At 36.4% G+C, this 22,689-nt stretch overlaps 1 protein-coding gene across 3 annotated transcripts in view; it reads left to right on the top strand.

Annotated features, from left to right (window-relative positions):
- The window catches only part of SESTD1 (SEC14 and spectrin domain containing 1), a 128,970-nt gene that overhangs the window by 17,785 nt on the left and 88,496 nt on the right, over positions 1 to 22,689 (top strand). For 2 of the 3 annotated variants that reach the window (XM_047772993.1, XM_047772994.1), the window contains exon 2: positions 4,186 to 4,234. The exons of the other annotated variant lie outside the window; for it this stretch is intronic. The gene's annotated coding sequence lies outside the window, so the exon portion shown is untranslated. The remainder of the gene's footprint in view (positions 1 to 4,185; positions 4,235 to 22,689) is intronic. 3 annotated transcript variants of the gene reach the window in all.

Genomic DNA, 22,689 nt, shown 5'->3' with positions numbered 1-22,689 from the left:
ATTATTTTCTTTCTGTTTAGAGAACGTATTTTAGTTATTTTAGGGTTACTTTGTGGGGGATGAGTTGGCTTAGTTTTTTTTCATCTGAAAAGGTCTTGATTTCCTTCCTCATAACTAAACGATGTTTTTGCTAAGCATAGCACTTGAGTAATATTGGGTCTCTTCTTTTTGGCCCACATGGTTTCTGATGAAAAATCATTGTCATTTAAGTTGTTTTTCCCTTATGGGTAAGGTTTTGTTTTTACCTGAATCCTTTCTTTGTCCCTAGTTTTCAGAAGTTAAATTGTGATGTAACTTGGCATATTATTTCTCTGGGTTTATCCAGTTTAGAGTTCACTCAATTTCTTGAACCTGTAGGTTTATGTCTCTTGCCATATTTTTGCAAGTACCTTTTCAGTTCCCCCCCTCTCCTTTTCTCCTTTACTTCTGGGACTCCAGTGACGTAAATATTAGATCTCTTGTTGTAGTCCTATAGGTTTCTGAGGATCCCTTCACTTGTTTTTAGTTTGTTTTCTTCCTGTCATTAAGATTGGGTAATTCCTACTCTCTCTCTTCTATTCCACTGATTCTTTTCTCTTCCCTCCATTCTGCTTTGAATCCATCAACTGAGCTTTTTTTATTCAGTTTTATTATTTTCAGTTCTAAAATTTCCACTTGGTCCTTCTTTATATCTTCTACTTTTTGCTGAGATTTTCTGTTTATTCATTGATGCTTTCTATTTTTTCTTTTGTTCTGAGCAAATGGCAGCTTTAAAATCCTTATCAGATTATTCTGATGGCTTTCTATGTGGTCTCCACTGACACATAGCAAGGATTGGGGGGCTACTATGTGAGGTCTCATTATCAGATGAAAGTCTGGATACCTCCTTGGCCTTCTATGACACCACCCTGTTGTGTGTGCCTCATTGTATACTTGTGAGGGTGGGCGTCTAGGCTACCCATTCAGCCTTTGCTGGCGTGAGAAGGGGTGGGGTCATGGTTTTTTGTGTGGTGTTTGACTAGAGTAGCACTGTTATTGCTTAAAATTTTCTGCCTTGCTAGACTGTCTCTTCCTGGTCTTTTGGCTAAAGAGAGAACGCTTTCCTTGGGGCTTTTTTTTTTTTTTTTTTCTTTACCTGTTGGTGTTTCCAGGTTGCCAGCTTTTCAGCTGCAAGTGAAGCAAAAAGAAAACCCAGGGAACTCACCACTGAGTTGTTCCTCAGGACCTGAGATTCCTAGGCAGTCTTTTTCCACCTTTCACAGACTTCTTATGTTTGTTTTATCTGTAGGGCTTTCAGTTACACTTAGTGGGAAGAAGAGGGTAAAGTACAGTTATTCCATCTTCTTGGAAGTGGACTGTCCTGTCATTCCTTTTGAAAAGCTTCCAGTGGCTCTCCATTGCCTGTAGAGGAATATCTAAATTTCTCTATCATTCAGAGACCTTCCTGATGTATACACAATCTTAGCTTTTCTTCCCATTTCCAACTACTACTATTTGTCCCTATCACACAGGTATACTGCATTTTCCCCTCTGTTATAAAAAGATTCTGCACTTCTACTGCTTTTATACCATGGCCTTGACCAGTTTGTTCTTCTGCATGAAATGCCCCAGTCCATCTCAAGGCTATATAGTTCCCATCACCTTGTACCTTGCAAGCTCTATTAGGTGTTGACTGCATCATCAGTTGTTCTGAAGGTTTTGAAGCTGGGATTATTGTAAATGTCAGAATAATATGTTCTGTATGATAATTATGTATTTCTTCTAAAGTAAAGAAATTGTTGTGATTTTAATTATTAAAATATCTGCATCACCAATAAATGATCAGTATTCTGTGTTGAACAATGGACTTAAATGTTGGAATATTGCTGGATAATTTATTTACATTTAGTTGAATGACGGTGCTTTAAGAATAAAATGTTAGTGCTAAACGATACCTTTGTATTTTAGGCTGTGTTAATAATTATAAAGCCTGGTCAGTAGTTTTCAGTTGTAACTGCATATTATGGACAGCTGGGGAGCTTTGAAATAATGCCTTTGCCCAGGTCCAAACCCCAGAGATTCTGATTCAGTTAGCCTGGAGTGGATATTTTTTGAAAGCTCCTCAAGTGATTTTACTATATAGTTGGATTGAGAGGCCCTGATCTAGAATCAGACTATCAAAAAATATGAGTGAACACCAATGATTTCAGTCACTTTTAAGGTTTTGTCCTGGAATGCTTCCAGCTGTGCAGCTTTGAACTTTGTCTTTTAGTGTTTTTACCTTAGCAGATTTATAAAAACCATGTTGTACATCCTGCAGATGACTCGCATGCGATCACAGTATAAAGCATTATATGAAGTATGATTTGGTTTGCAAAGAGTACAACATTTTATGAAAATATTTCTTTAGGCACTTAAATTCTTAAGTCTTAAATATTTTTTTCAAGGATTAATTTTAATTTAATTAAAAAAAAAGTGGTAGAAACAGTGAGATAATACAGCATCCTTTATACAGTCAATTTAATCTAGAGTTGTTAAACGAATAGTATTAATCTGACTTTGATTATTTTTTTTGTCAAACTAATATACATGGAATATTGTATCTTAACTGGTTGTAAACAAGGAATTTGCTAATAGAGCATAGAAATCAGACATGGGTAATGAGTAGTAAGTGTAACACTCTCGGATGTCTTATGATAAAATTGGTGTATACATTTGGCATTTAACTAGTTAGTATGTTTGGCTAGAAAGTTTAATAGACTTAGTTTCAGTAATAAAAATGGTTACTAGCTAGGGAAAGAGGGGCAAGTCAAAGGAAGAAAAAAATGGGTCAGTTAATAGAGAAGGTAGAAGGAAAAAAAGGATCAAAGACAAGAATTCAATTAACTTTTGTGACAACAAAGTCTTTCCTCTGAGGAAGAAGAAATTAGGTGCTCTAGTTCGTCCTTTATTTTAGGGACACTTAACTCAATTTGGCTTATTATAAACGACCTCTATAAGCAAAATACAGAAAGAATTATAAAATAACACTGACTTTTTTCTAAGTTAGTAATTTATTAAGTAATAAGTTTCTGGGAACTGGTGTGACTGAAGGGACTACTTCAAAAAACTGATACTTTATATTAAATTAATTTTAATAAATGATGGTGAGACAGTTATTGATAATTGTCAAATTAGTACTTGTCAGATTTTCTGTTTTTGTAAATGCAGTTTATGCTGTAACTATAATGTTTTATGTAATACTTACCTTAGTGAAATCTAAGAATTTTGAAGGACTTTAATGATCAGAGGATTTCTAAGGGAAAAATCAAGAGAAGGCATTAGGTTTTCATTATGCCAGCAACTTTCTAGGGGCTTATTTGTATCATTTTACTTAAAGATCCATTTCAAAATTTATACACCATGGTTGTATCTTGGTCCTTCTGGTATGAAATAAAGGTGCCAACTTCCATGGACTCTTGTCTCTGGTGAGCAGGGCTAGGGGAGGTCCCTGTACTCCCAAACATTGAGGGGAATTTTGAAGTTATTTTTTATGCTTCTGAAAGTATGCCTATTGTCATTTTTGGCACAGGTCTAATTACCAGTGCTTCTTATGGAAAACAGTCACTTTCTTTATTCCTAAAGAAAATAAACTAAATCCCTATGAAAATCTACCATTTTTTTAAAAATGATTTTTATTTTTTCTATTATAGCTGGTTTACAGTGTTCTGTCAGTTTTCTACTGTTCTACCATTTAAAATATCTCCAAATTCAGCCATTTGTCTTAATTTATTGAGTTCTTTCAATGCTCTAGACATTGTACTTGGCACTTGCTGTTATATAGCATGAAGTAAAATTGTGTCAGTCCCTGACTTTTTAGAGCATATGCTTTTAATAGATGCTAAACTTTATGCTTGGAAGTATAGGATATAAAAGAACTATATAGGAAGGGCAAGCCAGCAAGCATCAGTCACATGCTAAGTCACCCAAAAAGTGTAAGACAAAGTGATCATCAGAAACCCATCAGAGAAGTTCCCATTGTGGCTCAGCAGATTGAGAACCTGACATAGTGTCTATGAGAATGCAAGTTCAGTCCCTGGCCTAGCTCAGTGGGTTAAGGATCTAGCATTGCCACAGACTGGTGTAGGTTGCAGATGTGGTTTGGATCCCAGATTGCTCTGCCTGTGGTGTAGGCTGGCAGCTGCATCTCTGATTTGACCCCAGCTCTGGGATTTTTATATGTTGCAGGTGCAGCTGTAAAAAGAAAGAAGAAGAAAAAAAGATCGCCATCAGGAGGGTAAGTTATTGAACACGTCAGTAATAGTTATAATTTTGCATATTTGTATGTGATAACATTTTCTTCATGAAAGTTTTCACGTGCGTTGTTATGTGATTAATAATTTAAGGATCCTGGGAGTTCCCATTGTGGCTCAGTGGGTTATGAACCAGACCAGTATCCAGAGAATACAGGTTCGATCCCCGACCTCGCTAAGTGGGTTAAAGATCTGGCGTTGTCATGGGTTGTGGTGGAGTTCACAGATGTGGCTGGATCTAGCATTGCTGTGGCTGTGGCATAGGCCAGCAGCTGTAGCTCTAGTTTGACCCACGGCCTGGGAAATTCCATATGCTACAAGTGCAGCTCTAAAAAGCAAAAGCAAAAAGAAAAAAAAAAGGATGATTTAAAGATCTCTTTCTTAAGGTTATAAAATAATTTAATTTATCCCTGTAGTGTCTATATTGGAAAAAAGGGCAAGTGAAGCATTTGTAATATCTTCCTTTAAACTTCTGATAGATTATATAATTAATTGGCTTACTTTTAGATTAGGAAAATAAAATGAAAAAGTGGTTAGATTTTTATAGCATTGAGTTTAAATCAGGAATTACTGAATTTAAAGCACTTTGACCAAAAAGATGATTTTTGTACTTAAGTATTATAAGATAAATCTACTAAAAATGATTTTTGTACTTAAGTATTGTAAAGTAAAACTATTTTTGGTTTTGTATTAGTTCATGTACATAGGTTTATTTTAGTCCTAGTTCATAACTTAAAAGGCCATGAACAACAAAGTATTCTAAACCATCAAACTACAGAAAATAAGAAAATAAAACCTACATCACATTATTTGTTTTCCAAAGATGAGTGCAAAAAAAAAAAAATAAGTATAGAGCTTACTCTAACATAGTTAAATAACAAGCAAAAGCATATGTCATCTCCCTGTGAAAGGCATATTAGTTGTAAAATTGTATTTTCATTTCTTTAGCTTTTACTTTTCCACATGTAGGTGGAGGCTTCTTTAACGTTTTCTACCCTTGAGACTTGTATTCTAAGTAGTTTAACAAATAAATATGACTTGGTCAGTTCTGTCACTGAATCCCCATTCATTTTAAAATAAGAATTATGCTGTATAGTAAGTGTAATAGAAATAGTTCGAGTTAAAATAGGAGCACTAAGGAGGAAGAGAGTGGTTACTCATCCTCACATTAGGAATTGTGTCCGGAAAGGTTTGACAGAGAAGGTGCAGCTAAGGTCAGTTTTAAAGAGTACATAGGAATTGTTTTGACTGGGTGGATAAGGATATTTCAGCATAGGTAGCACCATATACCAGAGTACAATGAAACAGCATTATAGGTTCAGAGAACTGTACTTGCTTTCTTCCTGATGAGAAGGGCATGAAGTAGAGAGAGGCAGGGGCATGACCTGGAGAAGACTTAAGTCTTGTAGAAGGGTTGCCATGGAGGACCATTCAAGGTTGATTTTATGTATGTATGTATGTATGTCTTTTTGTCTTTTCTAGGGCTGCCCCCTCGGCGTATGGAGGTTCTCAGGCCAGGGGTTGAATCGGAGCTATAGCCGCTGGCCTACGCCAGGGCCACAGCAACACGGGATCTGAGCGGCATCTGCGACCTACACCACAGCTCACAGCAATGCCAGATCCTTAAACCACTGAGCAAGGCCAGGGATCGAACCCGAAACCTCATGGTTCCTAGTTGGATTCATTAACCACTGCACCATGAGGGGAACTCCCCATTCAAGATTTTAAAGTAGAGGAGTGAGAGGGTAATTTTGCAAGTGTGTGAAAGTGGAGAGTCTGGAGTCAGCAAATCTTTCAGAGGTTATACACTAATTGAATCAACAGTGCTGTCAAAGAGAAGAGTCAGCAGGCCATATGGCCGTTTGTGTAGAGGGTATAGGAAGAGAAAAACCTTTCTTAGGTTTTTGGCTTTGGTTTTTATAATATGTGTGTAGCGGTGCATAGAAATTGTTGGGGAATAATGTTGTCAAATACTATCATAATTTTACTTAATTTAAAAATATTTAAATAATTTCAGATTTACAGAAAAGTTGCAAAAATAATTTGAAGAATCTCCATATAACTCTTCACCCCAGATTCCCCAAATGTTAGCTTTTTACCTCATTTGCTTTTCATAAAGCAGCAAGTACATATTTTTTTCTAAACCATTTCAGAGTAATTTGCAAACAGTGTGGTCCTTTGCACCTAAATCCATCAGTGCACATTTCCCCCCTCAAAAAACCAAGAATTTTTATGACCACAATACAATCATCAGAATTGTATACAACACCGTATAAGCTTTATTAAAATTTTGCTCAGTATCCTAATGTCCTTTAGAGTAAAGGAGAAAAAAAAAAAAACTTCTTTCCTGGTACAGTGTTCAGTTTAAAATCATGTGTTACTTTTTTTTTTTTTTTTTAGAATTTTCCATTTAGAAAATTTATTTATTTGAAATAAACAATTATTTTGTGCATGACAGATTTTGGAAGATTGCAAAATATTCATTAAGAAATTCAGGACCTTGGAGTTCCCTTTGTGGCGCAGTGGTTAACGAATCCGACTAGGAACCATGAGGTTGCGGGTTCGGTCCCTGCCCTTGCTCAGTGGGTTAATGATCCGGCGTTGCCGTGAGCTGTGGTGTAGGTTGCAGACACGGCTCGGATCCTGCGTTGCTGTGGCTCTGGCGTAGGGCGGCAGCTAAGCTCCAATTCGACCCCTAGCCTGGGAACCTCCATATGCCGCAGGAACGGCCCAAGAAATAGCAAAAAAAAAAAAAAAAAAAGAAAAAAGAAATTCAGGACCTGGAGTTCCCGTCGTGGCGCAGTGGTTAACGAATCCAACTAGGAACCATGAGGTTGCGGGTTTGGTCCCTGGCCTTGCTCAGTGGGTTGACGATCCGGTGTTGCCCTGAGCTGTGGTGTAGGTTGCAGACGCGGCTGGGATCCCGTGTTGCTGTGGCTCTGGCGTGGGCCGGTGGCTACAGCTCCAATTGGACCCCTAGCCTGGGAACCTCCATATGCCGCAGGAGCGGCCCAAGAAATGGCAAAAAGACAAAAAAAAAAAAAAAAAGAAATTCAGGACCTATAATGTCATAAGACTACTAGTGGTGAACAAAATGAGTGAAAAACATCCTACTTTTGTGGAGCTTAGGTGCATGTGTTCTTACCCTTTATTTATTTATTTATTTTTTAGTTTTTTTATTTTCCCACTGTACAGCAAGGGGGTCTATCCTTACATGTATACATTACAATTACATTTTTTCCCCCACCCTTTGTTCTGTTGCAACATGAGTATTTAGACAAAGTTCTCAATGCTATTCAGCAGGATCTCCTTGTAAATCTATTCTAAGTTGTGTCTGATAAGTCCAAGCTCCTGATCCCTCCCACTCCCTCCCCCTCCCATCAGGCAGCCACGAGTCTCTTCTCCAAGTCCATGATTTTCTTTTCTGTGGAGATGTTCATTTGTGCTGGATATTAGATTCCAGTTATAAGTGATATCATATGGTATTTGTCTTTGTCTTTCTGGCTCATTTCACTCAGTATGAGATTCTCTAGTTCCATCCATGTGTTACTTTTTTTTTTTTTGTCTTTTGTTGTTGTTATTGTTGTTGTTGTTGTTGCTATTTCTTGGGCCGCTCCCGCGGCATATGGAGGTTCCCAGGCTAGGGGTCGAATCGGAGCTGTAGCCACCAGCCCACGCCAGAGCCACAGCAACGGGGGATCCGAGCCGTGTCTGCAACCTACACCACAGCTCACGGCAACGCCGGATGGTTAACCCACTGAGCAAGGGCAGGGACCGAACCCGCAACCTCATGGTTCCTAGTCGGATTCGTTAACCACTGCGCCACGACGGGAACTCCCCATGTGTTACTTTAATTGTGGTATCTCTTTAAACTCCTTTAATCTGGAATGCTTCCTTGGTCTTTGCATTCTTCATACAACATTTTGAAGAATATAGGTTAGTTATTTTGTAGAAATATTCCACTATTTGGATATGGCTGATATTTCCTTCTGATTAGATTCAGATTATGCATTTTTGGCCTGGAATACTACAGAAATGTATTGATGTAGTGTATCTGGAGGCCCATACTGTTGTTTCATCCTGTGATATGAATTCTTGCCCTTTAGGTTTTCCCACTATGAAATTATTATTTTTTCCCTTTGTAATTACTAAGTATCTTTCGAGGAAATACTTAGATTCTGTAAATATCCTATTTCTTACAACATTTTACCTAATAATTTTAACACAATAACAATTTTTTATCTGTATTGTTCTCTGTCCTTTTGGCATGTATCCATAAATCTTTGAACACTTCCTTATATTCTGACAACAGGATGTTTCAGAGTCATCTTGTACTTTCCCTGTTCAGCCTTCAAATCTGCCCTTTTTTTCTGGGAGCCCTGATATCCTTTAATGGGAGTGGTATTTAGAAATCAGGATCTAGGCACTTGTGCTCATTGCTTACTGAGAGGTCCTTGATTTTAGTCCCTTGTACTAGTTAGTGTTTTCCAAGGAAACAGAACCAATCAGATATATGCATAAGGAGGTTTATCATAAGGAATTGACTCAAGTGATTGGACTGGCAAGTCCAGTCTATGGGATGGGCTGGCAGACTGGAGACCAAGGAAGAAGTAATATTTGATGGTCCTTGGATGCAGGATTCAAAGGCCATCAAGTAGAAAGAGCTGATGTCACAGATTAAGTCTGTAGGCGGTCTACTTGGAGCATTCTTACCTGTTCTGGGAGGGTCAATCTTTTTGTTCTATTGAGGCCTTCACCTGTTTGGATGAGGCCCAACCATAATATGGAGGGCAGTCTGCTTTAATTAAAATGTTAGTCTCATCTAAAAATATCCTTGTGGAAACATTCAGAATAAGGTTCAGTCAGACATATGGGCACTCTGTGGCCTAGTCAGTTGACATGTAAAATCAATCATCAGAGCCTTCTCAGTGGGCAAAGCTTGGACGGACACACACACACACACACACACACACACACACACACACACACACTATCTATATTAAAAACAGTACATATTACTTTTTCCTATTCCATCCATCATTGTGGTGTTCCTTGTAGCCTCCCTCCCCACTCTTTGTAACTCTCTTCTCTAACGGTGAGTTTAGCTCCCATTATTCATAGGTTATTTATTTATTTGCTCAACCCTAGAATACAATAGATAGTAATTCAGAATTACTAATTCTTAGCACTGTGAACAACAAAATGAAGTATTTATTAGAATTCAGTGTTTAGTTCTTTGTTTATAACCTGAGAGTATTCGGTAAAAATACTGTGTTCAAAACATACTTGGGTTAATTTTCTCCTCTCCCATCCTCTTTAGTGTGGTTATACTTTTTTTTTTTTTTTTTGCCTTTTAGTGCTGCACCTGCGGTAAATGGATGTTCCCAGACTAGGGGTCAAATTAGAGCTATAGCTGCTGGCCTACACCAGAGCCACAGCAACACGGAATCTGAGCCACATCTGTGACCTACACCACAGCTCACAGCAAAGCGGGATCCCCAACCCACTAAGCGAGGCCAGGGATCAAACCCACATCCTCATGGATACTAGTCGGATTTGTTTCCACTGTGTCATGACCAGAACTCCTATGCTTGTCCTTTGAAAAGCCATTATAGACATTTCTTTGTTTGATTTCTGTTTTGAGGGGTTCCCCCCCATCCTTGTTGATTTTGTTATTTATCTTTTGAGTATGTGAAACATACTTATGATTCCAAAAGTTAGAACTATGTGAGAAGAGAAGAGTTACTCATCCCTCCCATCTCTTTTACTCCTTTTCACCCATTCTCCCCCACTCCCCATAGGTTTCTTTGCACAAGATGAGTATATGCATATATATATATATATATATATATATATATACACACACACATACATACGTATATATATTCTTCCTTTTTTATTACATAAAAGTGGCACGCTACAGGCATTCTTTTTCCACTTAACAGTGTTTACTGAATTATCTATATTTTTCCCACTTAACAGTGTTTACTGAATTATCTATATTATTTCATAGGGATCTTCATTAATTTTTCCCACCCACCCCTCCACTTGTCTCATTTGGAAACCATAAGTTTTTCAAAGTCTGTGAGTCAGTATCTGTTCTGCAAAGAAGTTCATTGTGTCCTATTTTTGGATTCCACATGTAAGTGATAGCATTTGATGTTGGTGTCTCATTGTCTGCCTAACTTCATTTAGCATGATAATTTCTAGGTCCATCCATGTTGCTACAAATGCCATTATTTCTCTTGCTTTCCTTAAGACCTACATATGATCTCTTTTTTATGTGTGTATGGTGGTGGGAGGGTGTCAATATTCAAGTCCACTTGAGTACAGTAGTTTTTATTACCAAAGTATAAAGTTTGTTATATAATAAGATTTACCTTATTTTTGTTACATGTTTTTTATATTCTCAGTTAAGTTCATGAGTGTATGTTAGTCTTTTATGATTTTTAACAGTAAACACTGTTTTTCTTTGTCACATGTAATGCTTTTATGACTTGCATTTTTTAGTATCAGAATCACTATGCTGCTTTTTTACTGTTTCTATTTTTTCTTGCTTTGGTATGCCTTTGCCTATCCCTTTAATTTTTAGTCTTTGATTTACTTAGTTTTAGGTTATCTCTTTTTTTAAAAAAATAACATATGGTATAGTTGATGTATTATGTAAGATTCAGGCATACAACACAGTCACAATTTTTAAAAGTTATATTCCATTTTTAGCTATTATAAAATATTGGCTATATTCTCTGTGTTGTACAGTATATCCTTTTAGCTTATTGATTTTACACATAATAGTTTGTACCTCTTAATCCCCTACCCCTATCCTGCGTTTCCCTTCTTAGGTTATCTCTTGCATAACAGCATTTAATTAGGTCTTTTTTATGAGCTCTATTAAAAATCATTTTCTGTTAATGACTGTTGAGTTTGATCTCAGGTTTGTCGTATTATTTTACATTTTATATATATATATATATATATATATACACACACACACACTATATTATGTTGTAGTTTTCTTTCTTTGTGATTTGCTCTCTACACTTCCATTTAAAAGATTTCTTTAGATATTTCAGATTTATTGTTTTTTTTGTTATTCTAGTAGCTACTTCTTAATTTTTTTTTTTTTTTACTTAACGTCTTTTAAAAAATGTCCTCTTCCTTGTCGTCTTATTTAACTCTTTGCTGTGCTTTGTTTTAGTTTTTACTGTTGTGCTTTGATTCTTACCTGTTGCTATTTCAGCAATCAGTGAGTTTATTCTATGTTCTTTTTTCTTTCTTCTTCCATGCTTTTAGTTAAATTATATCTACTTTGTCCTCAGATATTTTTTCATCTTTAATATTTATTGGTGATTTTAATGTATTTTTTAAAATATTTTTATTAGTCAATGAATTTTATTACATTTATAGATGTGCAGTGATCATCACAACCAAGTTTTACAGGATTTCCATCCCAAACTGTCAGTGCATCCCACCCACCCCTCCACTTGTCTCATTTGGAAACCATAAGTTTTTCAAAGTCTGTGAGTCAGTATCTGTTCTGCAAAGAAGTCCATTGTGTCCTATTTTTGGATTCCACATGTAAGTGATAGCATTTGATGTTGGTGTCTCACTGTCTGGCTAACTTCATTTAGCATGATAATTTCTAGGTCCATCCATGTTGCTACAAATGCCGTTACTTCTTTTCTTTTGATGGCTGAGTAATATTCCGTTGTGTATATGTATCATATCTTCTTTATACTCTCCTCTATCAATGGACATTTAGGTGGTTTCCATGTCTTGGCTATTGTATATAGTGCTGCAATGAATTTTGGAGTACATGTGTCTTTTCGAGTCATGGTTTTCTCTGGATAGACACCCAAGAGTGGGATTGCTGGATCAAATGGTAATTCTAGTTTTAGTTTTCTGAGGAATCTCCATACTGTTTTCCACAGTGGTTTGCACCAGTTTACATTCCCACCAACAGTGTAAGAGGGTGCCCTTTGCTCCACACCCTATCCAGCATTTATTGTTTGTAGACTTTTTGATGATGGCCCTTCTGGCCAGTGTAAGGTGGTACCTCATAGTGGTTTTTATTTGCATTTCTCTAATAATGGGTGATGTTGAACAACTTTTGTGTTTTTTGGCCATTTGTGTGTCTTCTTTGGAGAATTGTCTGTTTAGATCTTCTGCCCCTTTTTTGATGGGGTTGTTTGCTTTTTTTGTATTGAGCTGCAGAAGGTGTTTATAAATTTTGGAAACTAGTCCCTTGTCAGTTGCTTCATGTGGAAAGATTTTCTCCCATTCTGTGGGTTGTCTTTTTGGGTTTTTTTTTAGGGTTTCCTTTGCTGTGCAGAAACTTTTGAGTTTAAAAGTCCCATTTGTTTATTTTTGTTTTTAATGTCATTATTCTAGGAGGTGGATCTGAGAAGATATTGCTGTGGTTTATGTCAGAGAGTGTTCAGCCTATGTTTTCCTTTAAGAGTTTTATAGTATCTGGTCTTATATTTAGGTCTTTAATCCATTTTGAGTTTATTTTTGTGTCTGGTGTTAGGAAGTGTCCTAATTTCTATCATTTGCATGTGGCTGTCCAGTTTTCCCAGCACCACTTACTGAAGGGGCTGTCTTTTCTCCGTTGTATGTTCTTTCCTCCTTTGTCGTATATTAGTTGACTGTAGGTGCATGGGTTTAATTCTGGGCTTTCTATCCTGTTCCACTGATCTATATTTTTGTGTTTGTGCCAGTACCATATGTTTATGGTTTGAGACTGTAACTTTGTAGTATAGTGTGAAGTCAGGGAGCCTGATTCCTCCAGCTCCATTTTTCTTTCTCAGGATGGCTCTGGCTATTCTGGGTCTTTTGTGGTTCCAAACAAACTTTAAAATATTTTGTTCCAGTTCTGTGAGAACTGTCCTTGTTAATTTGATAGGGATTGCATTGAATGTGTAGATTGCCTTGGGTAGTAGAGTCATTTTGATAATATTGACTCTTCCAATGCAAGAGCATGGTATGTCTTTCCATCTGTTTGTGTCATCTTTGATTTCTTTCGTCAGTGGCTTATAGTTTTCAGAGTACAGGTCTTTTGTCTCTTTAGGTAAGTTTATTCCTAAGTATGTTATTCTTTTTGATGTGATGGGAAATGGGATTGCCTCCCTAATTTCTCTTTCTGATGTTTTGTTGTTGGTATTTAGAAATGCAGTTGATTTCTATGTATTAATTTTGTATCCTGCAACTTTGCCAAATTCATTGATGAGCTCTAACAGTTTTCTGATAGAGTCTTTAGGATTCTCTAGGTATAGTATCATGTCAGGTGCAAATAGTGATAGTTTTATTTCTTCCTTTCCAATTTGGATTCCTTTTATTTCTTTTACCTCTCTGATTGCTGTCGCTAGGACTTCCAAAACTTATGTTAAATTGTAGAGGCGAGAGAAGACATCCTTGTCTTGTTCCTGATCTCAGCGGGAATTCTTTCAGCTTTTCACCATTGAGAATGATGTTAGCTGTGGATTTGTCATATATGGCCTTTATCATGTTGAGGTAGTTTCCCTCTATGCCCACTTTCTGAAGGGTTTTTCTCAGAAAAGGGTGTTGGATTTTGTCAAAGGCTTTTTCTGCATCTATTGAGAGGATCATATGGTTTTTAGTCTTCAGTTTGTTAACATGGTATATCACACCGATTGATTTTTGGATATTGAAGAATCCTTGCATCCCTGGGATAAATCCCACTTGATCATGATGTACAATCCTTTTAATGGATATTTGGATTTGTTTTTCTAGTATTTTTTGAGGATTTTCATATCTATGTTTATCAGTGAAATTGGCATGTAATTTTCTTTTTTTGTGGCATATTTGTCTGGTTTTGGTATCAGGGTAATGGTGGCCTCATAGAATGAGTTTGGGTGTGTTCCTTCCTCTGCAATTTTTTGGAATAGTTTCAGAAGGATAGGTGTTAGCTCTTCTCTAAATGTTTGGTAGAATTCACCTGTGAAGCCATCTGGTCCTGGACTTTTGTTTGTTGAAATTTTTTAATCACAGTTTCACTTTCAGTACTTGTGATTGGTCTGTTCATCTTTTCTCTTTTATCCTCGTTTAGTCTTGGAAGATCTTTGTCTTCAACTCTTAACTGCAACTTTATTTTGCTGTTAGTTTTATAGTTAAATATGTTAAATCTTCATCATCAGTCTTTTGCTGAAGTTTCCCAGTTGCCTACTAGTTAGATTTATCTCAGTATTTAGTAGATTTCTCAAGAAGAGCTCATGGGCACAATTTCCCCTGAGTTCTTTTCATATTTAAAATTGTTTGTCTCTAGCCTTGATACTAGGAGAAGAGTTTGGCCAGAAATAAAGTCCTTGGTTTATACTTTCTCATTTATTTTTATTTATTTATTTTGTCTTTTGTCTTTTTTTTTTTTTTTTTTTTTTGTTGTTGTTGTTGCTATTTCTTGGGCCGCTCCCGCGGCATATGGAGGTTCCCAGGCTAGGGGTTGAATCGGAGCTGTAGCCACCGGCCTACGCCAGAGCCACAGCAACTCGGGATCCAAGCCGCGTCTGCAACCTACACCACAGCTCACGGCAACGCCGGATGGTTAACCCACTGAGCAAGGGCAGGGACCGAACCCGCAACCTCATGGTTCCTAGTCAGATTCGTTAACCACTGCGCCACGACGGGAACTCCTATACTTTCTCATTTATAATGTGACCTTGTTTAATATGTCATTTTTGAGAAGTCTGATGCTACTTCAAGAAAGCCCTTTTAAATTTAAATTATTTTCCTGTAAAATAATCACCAGTTCTTCATTTCAACATTTTGATTTTGTATGTTGTGTGTTCCAACAAAAAATAGTATTTTTTTAAATTGCTGTTGCCACAGTCTGACTTCTAGAATGTAGTATTAGTTGCTAGCAGAAATGATATTGCTTTAATTACTAGAAATACTTGCAGTCAAAAGCTTCTTTTTGGTTGTCCAAAGGAATCCCAAAGTTTCCTCTGTGGTGCTTTCCTGGATTCCACAAATTAGATAATCTGCCAAATGATATGTGGGTGCACGAGTCAGGAGCCATCTAAATATTACAAACAAGAACTAGGAGCTGGAAAGTGTTTATAGATATTAACGTGAGAAAGTGAGGTGGAGGAGGGGCTGATGATGAATACTGTTATAAAAGTGAAGATGCAGTTTCAGAAAATGGAAAAATGTTCATGTTGTGGCTTTTTCCAAGTGTTGAAATACAGATAATGAAAACTCGGGCCGTAAATGTAGTCAAGTTAAATAAGCCATTTTTAAGAGCCAGAATTTAGAGTTGGCTCAGCATAAAGAAGGCTTTATAAAATGCCTCTCTTCATTCATGATCCCGATGGTCAGGTCCCAAGATGTGTTCTGTAAAGGTCTCTGAACTATGTAATTTAATATTCTCTTCAAAGTAAATATACGCTCTATTCATAGTGCTTTGTTAAGTTTAAAATTATCTAAGCTTGTTTTCCCCCTTTTCTCCTGCTTCCTAATTATTCTGCCCAGTGGCACCTAATTGAGAAAGTTAGCAGGATCGTAAGAAGAGAGTTTATTCAGGGAATATTTATTGTATATTGGTCATGTGCCAGACTTTGTCCTAGGAAAATAGATGTGGGCATTCAAATGACTGAGCCAACACCTACATTAGATTTCGGAAATAACTTTTTTGGCTCTATTGACTAGGTAAAACAAGTTGTTATTAAATTCGGGATATGCTCTTAAGTGTTAAGACGTGATACACACAATACCTTTGGATTGTTCTTTCTTCTCTTGGTCACACCGTATGGTACTTAATTGAATCTTCACCTCAGAGATCTTCCTGTCTTCTGACCAGTCATCACTGTTCATACATCATAGGGAGTACCTAATGTGGACATAAACTTTTGCCTTTCTTAGTGATTTAATTACTTATTAAAGAGCTTAATATAGAGGTAGTGAGAGGGAGACTGCTCAGAATATGACTCTAGTCACAAAGTGAGAAAGACCTAAAGGGACAGGAAACAAAATTGTCCAAGGCCAAAGAAGTGGTAAAAGCAGGGATTCCACCTGACTACCTGCTTCTTTTTATATTCTGGTTGTTGCATGTGTCAGAATATGTTCTCCTCCTAGCAGTCTTACATGGAGACCAAGTGTGCAGATCTTTCTATGTAAAGAGCTTTAGGATGTTATAATATACTATGTGAATATTTTAAAGTTATGTGTAGTCTATTTCCTGTCTCCTCGATTTTGAAATAAGACACTGCTAAATGCAAAAAAAAAAAAAAATTGTAAAGTATTGTAGCTTTCTCTTTTACAGTTCGGGTATGGTTACAGATTTCATCTTTTTAATTTTATCATGGATATTTTCAAACATAAAAGAGCAGAGAGAGTAGTAAAATGAACCACTCTTTACCCCTCATCTCTCTGCTTTCAGCATCATCAAGAAGTGACCAGTCCTATTCCACACATGTGCTCCCTCCCCATTAGTGATCCAAATCCCAGATATATTTCACTTGAAAATATTCAGGTATCTGTCACTAAAAGATAAGGTACTCTTTTTAATAAACAGGACCTTACTGTCATTATAGCTAAAAAAAAGAACAATTTTATTTGAAAGATGTTAAAGATCACTATTATTCATGTTATAATAAAGGTTACTACAGCAAACAAGGGTAGAGCAGTAATGTCACTTAGGCTTTGGACTAAACATTACATTTGAATGCCAGATTTGCTGCTTATTAACTGCATGACCTTGGGCGGGTTAACCTCTCTTCCTTTCACTTAGCCTCAGCTGTTAAGTAATAGTAATAATAATCTAACCTCATGGGATTGTTGTAAATTGTAAATGAAACAAGGAACATGAAGTGGTTAGGATACTGCTTTATATAAAGAACATTCTCAATAATCTTTGTCTTTGTTGTCTTATTTGGACTTACAAAGAAATATGCTGGTAACTAATTTCACATTCTACCTTTTAGTGTAGGTGATGTTTCAAAGTCATTTGCATTCTGTGAGCCTCTAAGCCTTTGATTTTTAGGGAATGGAAATGCCAAAAAGTCTTAGAATTTTAATTCAAAAGAACATTTTACACTTTACTCAAAAGTAGATTTGATTTGTTTTAAGACATGTGATACTATTGATAGAAATCTATATTTAACCTTTAATCAAATCTTGGATGTCTTTATGTGTGTTGTTATAAAAACTGAGATACCCTAACAGATAAGACCATTCTTTATAAGTCTTCCTATAGGTGAAAAATAAGCAAAACTAAATTAAATGATTTTTAGAGTACCAATTTACTTAAAGTGATAGTTTGGGCAATTGTGAATATAAAAGTGGTACCACTGTTATTGCTTATCCTCTTCTTTTTTCCTTCTATTTAATCCATTTAAATTTTTTTTTCTGATTTTACAATATCCAGGATATACAGTGTTGAAGAAATTGGCCTTTGCTGCTGAAGTTCTTTCATGGAAGTATGTTCTAATTATAGTGGAAGTCAGGGGGATAAATTGCTTAGCATATGCAATTTGTTTTACAGACATTCTGGAACATGTTGCTTACATATTTTTAGTTTTTATTTTTTAGTACTTAAAGTTTATATCACTTTACTCTAGATTTTCCTTATTTACAGAATGGGCAGTCCTCTTCTTTATTTTTTAAATTATTTTTTGACAATTTTATTGAAGTGGAATTTACCATAAAATTCACCCATTCTAAGTATACAAGTCAGTGATTTTTTAATAGATTTACAGAATCATCACCACAGTTTGATTTCAGAGCATTCCCATCACTCTTAAAAGGAATCTTCTTTCTACCCCAGCTGTAGACAACCACGTCTCTATAGATTTGCCTATTTTGGATATTATTATAAGGCCAGACCTTTTGTGTCTGGCTTCTTTAATTTAGCATACTGTTTTAAGGTTCATCCATGTTGTTACCATGTAGCTATACTTCATTTCTTTTTGTTGCTGAGTAATATTCCATTATCTGGATGTACCACATTTTCATCATCCATTCAGAATTGATGGACATTTGGATTGTTTCCATGTCTTTAACACTATGAATAATACTGTTATGAACATTTGTGTTTAAGTTTTTGCGGGGATATATTTACAAAAAAATACTAACTGGAAATAATGGTTCTCTGTTATTCCTGTGTTTTTAATTTTGATTTTATTATGTGACAGTATAGTGGAGAGAAGTTTTCTGCAGGGTTTTAGGAGCCTGGGTTTCGTGTTATGATTCGTGTGATGTCCAGCCTTAAAAGGGTAAATCTATGTCTACAGATCTCAGTTTCTACTCTAGATTGTATGTTTGTATCCTCCCAAAATTCATATATTGAAAACTAATCCCCGGTGTGATGGTATCTGGATAAAGCCTTAGGAGGTGAAGGGTACTCCTGTAATAGAGACCCCAGAGAGCTCCCTTGCCCTTCTGCCATGTAAGGACAAATGTAGAAGACAGCCCTTTGTAGTTCAGGTGGGCCCTCAGCAGACACTGAATCTGCCTTCTGTGGACTTCTCAGCCTCCAGAACTGTGGGAAATAAATTTCTATTGTTTATAAGCCATTTAATCTATGATTTTTTTATTATAATAGCCCAAATGTACTAGGACAATTTCCTTATCAATAAAATGAAAACATTAGTGCAGATTCCCTCTATGGTTCTAAGTCCCTGGTTGTAAATCTCTTAATTTCTATATGGTCTTGGGCAAATGATTTAATTTCTCTGTGCCTCAGTTTTCTTATCAGAAAAAGTGGGGATGTTAATATAATTGCATGTTGTTCTGATCATGAAATAATATTCTTGGAACATTAAAAAAAAAAAAAAAAAGCCAAGATGTGTTAAGCCACTTGTAACAAGTTTGTAACCATTTCAGTCTGTTTGACCAAGAAGATCTTAGTGGGAATGCTTTGGCTCTGGCCTCTGTGGAGAATCAGTGATAGTAAAACAGTAATTGGTGGAGGAAGGAAAATTTAGCTGCAAATTATAGGTGCCATTTACTGAGTGCTTCTCATTCTGGAATATACTAAACACTGTATATACATTGGATCAACTAATCCTGGGTCCTCTGAGTTATGTTCAGTAATTATGCTCATAAAACAAAGTAAAAGAGTTGCCAAAACCACCTAGCTAGTATGTGGCTGCCTCAGAGTCACACCCTGGCTGAAAGACCATGATGTTTACCACTGCACCAAACTGCCCTTTAGGGAGAACAACTTTTTAGAATAGACTCCCATGGCAGAAAGGTCTTCAGTGGGGGAAGACTTTGCTTGGAAAAGATATCTAGTATTATTCACAGTCCTTATGAGGGATGAAAGAGGGGCTCATTTTGTAAATAGTTTTCCATATGTGTCTTATATTACTTTGTTCCATGTGATTGTGATGTGACATTTTCAGATACTGAACGAGTTAAAGGATTTACAGTATGTTCAGTATTGTTTTGGCAATTTTACCTTAAAAATACATTATATATTGATTTTTTTAATGGACTTTTAATCTGATGGAAAATAACTCTTTCATATGTTCCGCTGGCTTCTTTTGCTTGGGTAATATAATAATTGGCATTTTTTGAGCAGTTTTCCATCTCTTTAGGTAACTTAAATTTTTTAAACTTTCTTTTTTGTACTCTTATTAAGTCCTTTTTTTGTATTTTTTAACTTTGTGTTTTTAACTTCTCCAGTGTGGTGTTTGGTGTTTTTCAGTATAGACAAAAAAAAAAAAAACCAACTTAATAATGCCAAAATCTTAATTTGTGTTATTTATATGTATAAAATATACATTATATATAAAATTATACATATAGTTTCATTTGAACAAAAGTACTCTGTGTGTGTGTGTGTGTTTGTGTGTGTGTGTGTGGTATCCAACATATAAACAATTGGATACTAGAAATTAATTTGTATACCAGTTATTTGGAATTAGGAACCTGATGATACATATAAACCTCTGTTCAAATCCATTAGATTATTATATGTCTGAATTAGATTTAGTCTGACATTAGCTCAGTGAAAGGGATGTATGTCTTTTCCAAGTATTGAGGAAGAACACTGCCTTCTAAGATAAAGGTCAGTAGAGAAGAGTTCTAGTGATGTCCCAGAGAAATTTTGATATGAACAGGAAGGGAAGAGACACATAGAGCAGGTAAAGAAAGGTTGGTATCCAGAAATAAGACCATGAGTTTGTAGAGTTGTTATGGTGGGATGTGTCCCCCCGACCCCGATGATGGAGGATGACCTACCCAGCCAGGTGAACTCAGTGGACACATCCGTTGCCTTGGGGCTGGAAGTGGTCCAGGCTTCTTAGACTCAGATGCAGAAGCCATGCAGGAAGGGAGCTTGCCTCAGAGAGCTCTGGCAGCAGGTAAAGAAGCTCTAGCCATGGGGTGAGGTCCTCTATAGTTGGGAATGCCAGAAATATCTTTACCTTACTGAAATTCCACAAGCCTGAATCACTTCTCTAAAGCAATATTCCTTTTCCCTTTTGCTATCTGAATTTTGGTGAAGAAAGATTTATCTGTAAATTAACATAGGAAAAGCCAAAGATTTGAAGAAAAAAAAATGCGGAGAGTTGAGGAGTTTTTGAAGCTAGATCTTCAAACATGAAGGTTTGCAGCTGCTAAGGGTTTGGTAGACTGAATAGAGAGATGGAGAAGTCCTTAAAGACTTGACTTCCCTCTGCTTCTGACTTTTTAGGTATCAGTACCTGGCTTCTGCGGAAAAGGGACAGGGCAGGGGGGGTGGTGTAGGTGTCTTGCTTATATTGTTTTTGAAAAGGATTTTTAAGTGGTAATCTATCATTACCATCAGCTTTTGCATTTTAAAAATTCCCATTGGACCTTTAATATAGAATTTTCTTTAAGGTAGATTATATTTTCATAGAGAACTCAGAACTTTCTCTTTCCTTTCTCCCTTTGTTCTTTTCTCCCTCCCTCACTTAATAAACTAGCTCCTGATCCGTCTGTTAAAATGGTATTTTATAGTGATACTTAGGCTTTTAATTTTATTTAGAGGAATAACTGTTTTGGACAGATCTGTATTGTAGTAAAAATTAACTATTATTTTAGCATTTTCATTTAAAATCTATCCAAAAGGATTGTTGTTCTTTTATTTACAACTGTCAGAATTGTTGTAATACCAGATTAACAATCATGCACTAGCATCTACAGTAACAAAAAATAACATATTTTCAACTGTTGATCTGCCTTATTATATATTTTCCTAAAGTTGAGTAATATTTATTTCTGTATAAATTTATATAAAGATACATAGTATGACGAGCCCTGCAAGGAAGTAGTATGTACTTCTATGTGTGCTCCTTTTTTTGTTAACTTTAAGATTGTTCTTATTTCGTAACAATAGTTGAAGGTATTTCTAATCTGAATTTAAGAATAGCTAAAATATTTCTTCTGGAATTAAAAAGCTAAGGAGACTGCTTTCTGATATTGTTCATTGCCACTATGTGTCTACATGATGCAAACTTATTAGAGATGACTTAATTAGCCTTAGGCTATCCTAATGGGTTTTCACTGGTGGTTAAAAATGCTCTGAAGAATCTAACTAAATTTTCCAAATAAACTGGTTGCTTTATTCTTACTGGTAGAGGAGCTCCAGTGTACCTACTCATATCATCAATTACAATCTCTTAGGAAGTGGAATTTGCCCAGGCTTGATTAAAAGGCTTGCAATTCTTTTCTTGCTACTAAACACATCCTCTGCTGCCCTCTAATGGCATCCCATTGGTAGCACCCATTGCGGTCCGCCTTAATTATCATCATGGACCTACATGCCTTCTTTCACATCCAGTGATTTATATAGCTGCTGAATCTGTGGGATCTGTCCCAGGAGAAGAGCTAGGACAAACTGCTTTGAAGGAAAAGTATGCACATGTGATCTGTATTTACACCACAAGGTGTTAACATTCAGGTAGTTGTGATCACGTTAGGGTTCCTAGAGTATGTGTTTCATTTTGCTGTTTGTCCATATGTTTGTTCATTTGTTTGTTCATTTATCCATTCATTAATCAGATTTGTGTGTGTGTGTGTGTCTTTTTAGGGCCACAGCTGTGGCATATAGAGGTTCCCAGGCCAGGGGTTGAATCAGAGCTGCAGTTGCCAGGTTACACCACAACCACAGCAACGCCAGATCTAAGCCCCATCTGCCACCTACACCATAGCTCATAGGAACACCAGACCCATGACCCACTGAGCAAGGCCAGGGATTTAATCCCTGTCCTCACAGATGCTGGTCAGATTCGTGTCTGCTGAGCCACGACGGGGACTCCTAATCAGATATTTTTTGAATGCCGAGATAACCAGCACCTTGCCTTGCCTCAATCTAATGGCTGATTGTTGTAGATTTGTTAAATAGTGAAGGAATGAGTAAATATAAAAATAAGTAGGACTTGGTCTCTGCTTTGGGGGAGACAGAATATCAGTTAACTGCTTGGTTGCCTCAGTTTTCTTCTTAACTCTTCAAGAT

This window comes from Phacochoerus africanus, chromosome 3 (genome assembly GCF_016906955.1).
Source record: "Phacochoerus africanus isolate WHEZ1 chromosome 3, ROS_Pafr_v1, whole genome shotgun sequence".
Lineage (NCBI taxonomy): Eukaryota > Metazoa > Chordata > Mammalia > Artiodactyla > Suidae > Phacochoerus > Phacochoerus africanus.
This window is presented reverse-complemented; position numbering and strand designations above follow the sequence as displayed.